This window comes from Numida meleagris, chromosome 4 (assembly GCF_002078875.1).
Source record: "Numida meleagris isolate 19003 breed g44 Domestic line chromosome 4, NumMel1.0, whole genome shotgun sequence".
NCBI classification, from domain to species: Eukaryota; Metazoa; Chordata; class Aves; order Galliformes; family Numididae; genus Numida; species Numida meleagris.
The window spans coordinates 95,508,974-95,516,483 of record NC_034412.1 but is presented as its reverse complement, the minus strand read 5'-3'; positions in this window follow the sequence as shown (position 1 = coordinate 95,516,483).

Sequence of the window (7,510 nt, the reverse complement as noted above, 5' to 3'; positions counted from 1 at the left end):
TCGTGTATTTCTGAGCTGCTCAAATCTGGGACCACCGCAGAGTCCCATCTTGCATGGGAGAAAGTGTGATGCAGCTTCTGGAGAGTGAGAAGCCCCTCGTGCTGTTGACCTTTAGAGGATCCCAGCCTCGTGCATTTGGCAGAGCTGCTCTGATCCAATGAGTCAGATGGCTTTGTGCTCTGTTACTTTCAGGAGTGTTTAGCCTCTGGTTTTCTCCATCCTCTTCAACGATGTGGGGCTGTACCTTGTTCCCACAGGGCTATTACCCTTAAAAACAGGGCTTGTCTTAAAGTCAGGCAGCTCAGCATCTGAAAACCCTCTCTCCCCTGATGTGTGGTCCTACATCACTGCAAACCAACCCCCTTTCCCATTGGTTCCACCTGAGGAAGGGGCTGCATCTCAAGCACTTCCTCGTTTCCCCCATTCTGGTCTCAGAATCATTAAGGTTAAAAAAGAACTCTAAGATCCCCAAGTCTGACCCCAACCCATCCCCACCGTGCCCACTGACGTGTCCCTCAGTGCCACCTCTCCTGCTGCACGGCATGGAACTGGTTAAACATCTCTGGGTTCGGTGTCTGGGAGGTTTCAGCCCTCCAGGTTGCTGGGGAGCTATTTTAAGTGAGGGAAAGCACACGCTCCTATTTATGGAGATAGGACCTATAGATATTGCACTTGCTAACTACGCTCTCAAAGCGCATGCCTCTATCTAGTGTTGATTTCACAGTGGATGGTTTCTTTTGATAAGAGTTGCTTGGGATGGGTTGGGGGGGGGGGCAGGGAGGGGTAATTCCTTTATTGTATAAGGAAACTCTGTATTTAAAAACAAAATAAAAAGAAATATACTGTTTATATATTTCTACTTTGTGCCTAATCGGTGTCCTTTATTTAACCTTCAGCTCCCAGCGCAGCTTGGATGTTTGTCTCAGCGCAGATGTATGTATTTCTTTGGTTATTTGTGGGAATCCCCATAGCTGAGATATAATTCTGTAATCCCCCCAATGCTTGCAGCATTTGAGCATCTCAACTGTGAAAGTAAATAAATGCGTTATCTTGTAGGTGGGAGTCTGGGCAACCACAGATGGGATTGCTTAGTGCCTTATGGTTTGATTTTTTTTTTTGGGTGGTCCTGCGTGGAGCCAAGAGTTGGATGTGATGATCCTTCATGGGTCCCTTCCAACATGGGATGTTCTATGGTTAATGGGGAAGGATAAGAAATAACTGCACCTTTCAGCTGATGCAATGCACTGAGAGAGTCAAGGCCTGGCTACCATTGCCTTTATAGCTCTGACTTGGTTGGCATTGCCCAAACTGGAGATGAGCTCCCCCTAATTAGTGAGCCAGTGTGTTTCCAAGGGATGAAGTCATTAGTGATCTACCATGGGACCCAAGCTTGAACAGTTGCTCCCCAGTTCCTTGTAGTCCATCAGGGTCCTCAAGAGTCTTGTCCTGCAGACGTGGGGCTGTTTGAATGTGAACGTGAGCTGAGGGTTGAGGCAATGTCAGATAGCGTGGGCACGGTGACATCCTCTGCAAGGAGCCAGGTTCTGCATCTTCACAGATCTCTGGGCAGAGAACCAGTCCTGCCCTCTGTTACCATGAGCTGCCCTACCAGTGATGTTGCTGACTCATTTAAATATATTTACATATGCATATGGACAGGTGGCAGAGGAGAAAAGGAGTAAGAAGTGATTTCCAACCACCTGTACTCAGCAAGTGACTCATCCTTCAGGAAGCAAGAGCCCAGTGCTGAGAGCAGTGCGTTGCATGCAGCTGAGAGCTCTTCCCAAGGACTCCTCAGCTTTGTGTGACCCTCTCAGCTGAGATCTTAGCAATGATAGAATAGCTTCTGAGGAGGCTTGAGGTATCTCTACCATACTGCTTGGGTCCCGGGAACAGTTCTTGTGATTTTACATTGCACAGCGTGGGAACAACCCCAAACTTTGAGGCCCTGATGGGTTTTGCACTCAGTATGAAGCTGTTTACAGTCCGTTTCTACCAAAATGACTGGAGAGCCAGAGCATGTTCTTACTGTTCTGTCCTGGACATGTAGAATTGGATCACAGAACGGTTTGAGTTGGAAGGGACCCTTAAAGGCTATTTGGTCCTTCTCCCCTGCAATGAACAGGGATGCTCAGAGCCCCATCCAGCCTGATGGGGCTGCTGGTATGGTGTGGTGATGTGTTGACAGCTGGACTCGATGATCTTAGAGGTCTTTTCCAAGCCACATGATTTTATGACAGCAGGCATTCCCACAAAGGTAAGCAATGGTAACCCATCAAAGAAAACCTGGAAGCCCTGGGCTTCCTCTGAACCTGGAGAAGGGAAGAATGGAGATGGGTCACAGAATCACAGAAATGTAAGGGCCTCTGGAGATTGAGTGCAACCCTCACTCCCTAAAGCAGGTTCCCTACAGCAGGTTGCCCAGGAAAGCATCCGGATGGGTCTTGAATATCTCCATAGAAGGAGGCTCCACCACTTTTCTGAGCAGCCTGCGCCAGGGCTCCGTCACCCTGACAGTAAAGAAGTTCTTCATGTCCCAGGTGAGTGAGGGTGCAGCACTGGATGTTCTTCCTGGGTTGTCAAAGCCAAACACTTTGGACAATTCCAGTGGTCCAGCATGGTGTTCTTCCATGTGTGAGGCTGCAGTGATGGCTGGGAGGGGATGAATGAGCTAACCAGGAGCAGATGGGCTCTCTGGGGAAGGAGAAGCCAGCTGCTATGCAAATCTTCGTGCGTCAGTTTGTGAATCCAACAGCTCCAGAGGGAAACCTGTGCTTCCCCTGTGATCCCTCAGCTGTCATCCTCCAGCCCGTGAGGACCAGGTCTCAGCTGGGACATCCTTCAGGTCATTGCTGGGTGCAAAGGGTGAGCTGGGAAGGCTGCAGAGCTGCTGGAGCAGAATGTAATGAAGTGCTCAGTGCTACACCAGGACCTTAAATACATGGGGAGCAGATAGGGGTGGGCAGGACATCTCACCTTCTGGCTGTCACCATGTGGGGCTTTGGCTTCTGGGCACCAGCCTGGCAGGGCCACAACCCTGAGAGCTGCCAAGTGCTCTATTCAAATCAAATGTAATAGCAGTCAGCCTGAATGTCAACACCATTCAGTGCCTGGGAAGGACAGGGTCAGATGGGGATGTGTTCCCTGCATCTCGTCCTCCCCTTACCACCAGGATACTCTGATGGCAGCTGTGCGGGAGGGGGGTTAACATCCTTCAGCCAAAAACTGTATGGAAAACTGTACAGAGAAGTGCTGCGGGTCTGATGAGGCTCATTATTGCCCCCAGATGTCCCCTTGCTCCTGGGATGAGGCCCATTGCCTTCTCCCAATGGCATTTAGAGGGGGGGACTGAACACCCAGAGAGGGAAAAGCATCAGAAATGATGCAGGAGTGAGGTATGTCGAGTTCCTGTTTTAGGAGATGAAAAGCTTCTTTCTTTGCTTTTCTCAGTTTGTTGTTGTTTAAGTTTCTGGGGTTGTTGTTTTAATACATTTTTTTCCTACTGCTTTCCATCGGGGATTTAATCTGCTGAGAGCAGGTGCCATCTAGGGGACAGACCAAAGAAGACAGGGCGGGTTTTATTTCCAAACCTGCTCTGGTTGCTCCCCGACCCCAATGCATCCACCACTCCCACCATGGTTCTTCCCCATCGCTTTGGTCCCATCTGGTTGGGGCATCCTGAAGGAACCTCCCTGCTGCTCTCCTGAGGGCTGGATCCTGCAGAGATCTAGTAGAGGGTCAACCAAGAGAGTCATAGAATCATGAAGGCTGGAAAAGACCGCCAAGATCATCCAGTCATCCAACTGTGTTCTGTATCACCTGCTTTGCTCCCTCCCTTGTTTGGGTGGGATGGAGGTGGAACACCCATGCTACCATTGAGGAGGGTGGTACGTTCTTTATACGGGCCCCCCAAAATAAAATAGTCCCAATGCCACTGCAGATATCTAAAGCCAGGCCCTACCCAACCCCTTAGAGGTGGTGGATGGGAGAGAAGTAGGTGGAAATGCTGCACATCCAACATGTGGCCACCACTTGGAGTAAAGGCTGGGTACGAACGATAGCAGCTTGCTAATAAAAGCTGGCAAATGAGTGATTATGGCTGTACATTGTGTGGCTGAAGGGTTTGTGTTACAAACTTCAGCTAAATCACTCCGTTTTCACCTTTTCCTCTTTGAGTTCTGCAGTTCTTTCCTCTTCTGGTTCTGCAGACCACCAGGCACTGCTGGGGGCTCCTCTCTTCCCCATCCAGTAGCAAAAGGAGATATCCCCATCCCATCTTGGGTCACTCTTTGGGACATCAGGAAGAGACTGTGATGCCGCCAGCACATGGACTGGCTGCACTGGGGCACACAGATAACTCCCAATGATAATTCCTCCTGGTTATTGAAAACATGCACATCTTTGGTGATACGAACACTGAAAGCTGAGTGCTGTCTGTGCAGACTCCAGCAGAGGGAGTGTGACCATGCCTGATGCTGTAGCGTTTCATAGAATCAGAGTTTTTGAGTTGGAAGGGACCCTAAAGGCCATCTGGTCCAACTCCCCTGCAATGAACAGGGACACCCACAGCTCCATCAGTGCTCAGAGCCCCATCCTTGGGTGTCTCCAGGGATGGGGCATCCACCACCTCTCTGGGCTGAGATGAGCTGTTTGCACGTCCCTTGGGGACAGTGATTTCCCACAAGGTTCCCAGTTGCTCCCCATCTGTTCCGACAGCTCAGTTTATGAGATGACTTCCAAAAAGTTCTCATTTGTTTCTGACTATCTTGGGGAAATGTTCAATAGGAGGAAAAAAAAAAAAAAAACCCAGCTCTGAGAACTTTAAATCACAGATTGGTTGTGAGCTTCCCAAATCTCCTTTGGCTTTTCCTTACACAGAAAGAGAATTTTACGCAGAAAGCTCTTTGCTAGCTGGAATCTCTTACTGAAATCCTTTGGCTACCGTCGTTATCGCTATGGGACCAGTCCCTGGGACCCCATGGGGCACTATGAGCAGTGTCCCATCTCTGTGCCTCTACCTCCTTCCCTGAGGATGGGTTTCTGAGGGCCATGGTTTTGTGAGCACGGTGGCAATGGGTTGATGGTTGGGCTTGATGATCTTAGTGGTCTTTTCCAACCTTAATGATTCCATGATTCTGCAGAAAGGTAATGCCCTATATTGCTGCTGTGGGGAAGCCAAAGAAATGGGAAGGTGGGGGATGCTGGGCTGGACTGAAGGCTTCATGGCAAGAAAGAAGGTGAAGAAATCCTGTCCTGGTCCAACCAAAACTGATCCCTTTCTATATCCACATATCTCATTTAGGGACTCTTCTTTGAATACGCTTTTCCCTTTCTAGCATTGTGGATTGTTTTTTGAAGGAAGTGTTCCATTGCCATCTTAGACATCTCAAGCATCTGGTTCATTTGCTGCAGTTCTGTGCCATATCTGGGAGACCTAAACCACTTCTTGGGTACCCACCACACCCAGATGGTCTTTGCTGGAAGATCACCTCTGGGAGCTGGGCTTCTACACCCATCAGGAGACAGGGATGTCTTTGGGGGAACCCCTGTGGGGGAGGTGACACCTCATCCCTGACCACAGCCAACAGTGAAGCAGCATGAGGTCTGCCAGTGGCCAGGTTGTCGTCCACTCCCCTGTTTCCAAATCAGAGAGGGTTTAGATACTCCCTGGGGGCAAGAGCAATCCTTACCGATGCTCCTTGAAAACTGATAGGGAGAAGTGATTAAATTTATCCCTCTGGGCTGGTCCTACCTCCTCACAGGAGGAAATATCACCACCTGCAGTGCAGGAAAGCCTGATTTGGGATGCTAATCCCACAAACTTTGGGAGCTTGAGGACCTTGGAGTTAATGAGATTTCTCAGAATTTGCATATTAATAACTTTTACCTTGTCATTAGAGATAATAGAGATTAATGTTGACAATTAAAATAGTTATTAAAATAGCCGCTTCAATGGCCACTGGTATGTGAAGATGGAATAACACAGCTGGGCAGAGGTTGGGCCACTTGGTTCCTCTCTTGTCTGCTGGAGGGGGAAAACCAACGTGCTTCGTGGTGCTGTCCAGAGACATTCCCCTGCTGCAGGTTTCCCTCCCACAAGGTCAAAAAGTGGATTTTGTTGCGATGCGTTCACCTCGAGGTGCTTGGTTGGAGCCATTGCCAAGGGCTGTGTGGGTGATGTTCTGCTACAGACACCTCCAAGCATGGAGAAGCCAAACCGTAGACTGGCTTGGGTTGGAAGGGACCTCAAAGATCACCTAGTTCCAAGCCTCCTGCTGAGGGCTGGACTTGCTTCTCCAAAACCCTTGGATCTTTCTCCAGGAAGGGCTCTTTCAGGGCTGGGGTCAGCCCCATCCCATCCTAACACCTGGCTGCAGCAACCACTCCTCTGCTGCAAAATGCAAGAGAGCCATTGCTTCAGCTCAGCCTGCCCTGGCGAGGCAGCTATTTTAGCCAACCTCCCACACACACTGCGATGCTTGAGCAGCGAAGGAGAAACACAAGTGGTAAGCGCAGCCTTAGCCCCAGTTCAGCTCAGCACAGCTTCTCTTACAGGTGCACTATGAAGGGAACATCTGGCAGCAACTTGAGTTATCACAGCGTTCTGCACCTTGGGTTAAAGCTGCTTTTCCCCATCGTCAACCCATGGGTGCTGCACCCTTGCATAGGGCTGGGGTGGGCAGATGGACTTGGAACTAGATGATCTTTGAGGTCCCTTCCAACCCAAGCCAGTCTACGATTTGGCTTCTCCATGCTTGGAGGTGTCTGTAGCAGAACATCACCCACACACCCCTTGGCAGTGGCTCCAACCAAGCACCTCGAAGCTCCCTGCAGGGAGGATGCCCATTGTGTTCCCCAGTTGTGTTCTCCACGATGCTGGGCCTTGGTTAGCAATTTCCAAGGGTGCTAATTGCTCTGATACCCACTGCTTTGCGTGCTTCTCACCAGGGAGTGTGGGATGGAGCAAGGAAAGGGACCTGGGCCCATGTTGTCCCCCCAGGGAAGAGGCACCCAGTGCTCCCCCAGCTAACAGAGTGTTGAGCCCATGGAGGTGGCTGCGTGCTCCTGCCTGGTTGGGTTTTCCTCTGTTTCCATTTCCTTAGCGGAAGGCTCAGCCCTGAGCTGTTCTCATCTCTTTAGCACGGAGCTGTATGAATATGGGACCTCCTACCGGCACGGAGGGGGGGAAAAAAGGAAGAAAAAAAACAAAAAGGCACGGAACAGGGATAGAATCCCCATCACCACCACCACCCTCCTGCAAAATAATTCCTTTCAGCAAAAAGAAGTGGGGAAGGATGCTGACTGTCCTGCACGCCCCCAGGGCTGCGTTTCACCCGCAGCACCGAGCTCGGAGGTGGCTGCCCAACTTCCAGCTGTGCCCCCCAGCTCCCCACGGGGCTTGAACCGACCCCAGCCGTTGCTTTTGTCCCCCCCCCCCGTGCTCTCCTTGCTCTTCCCGGGGCTCGGGCAGAGCGGTTGGGAGAGGAGGGTTTGGGGGGGCGGGCAGGGG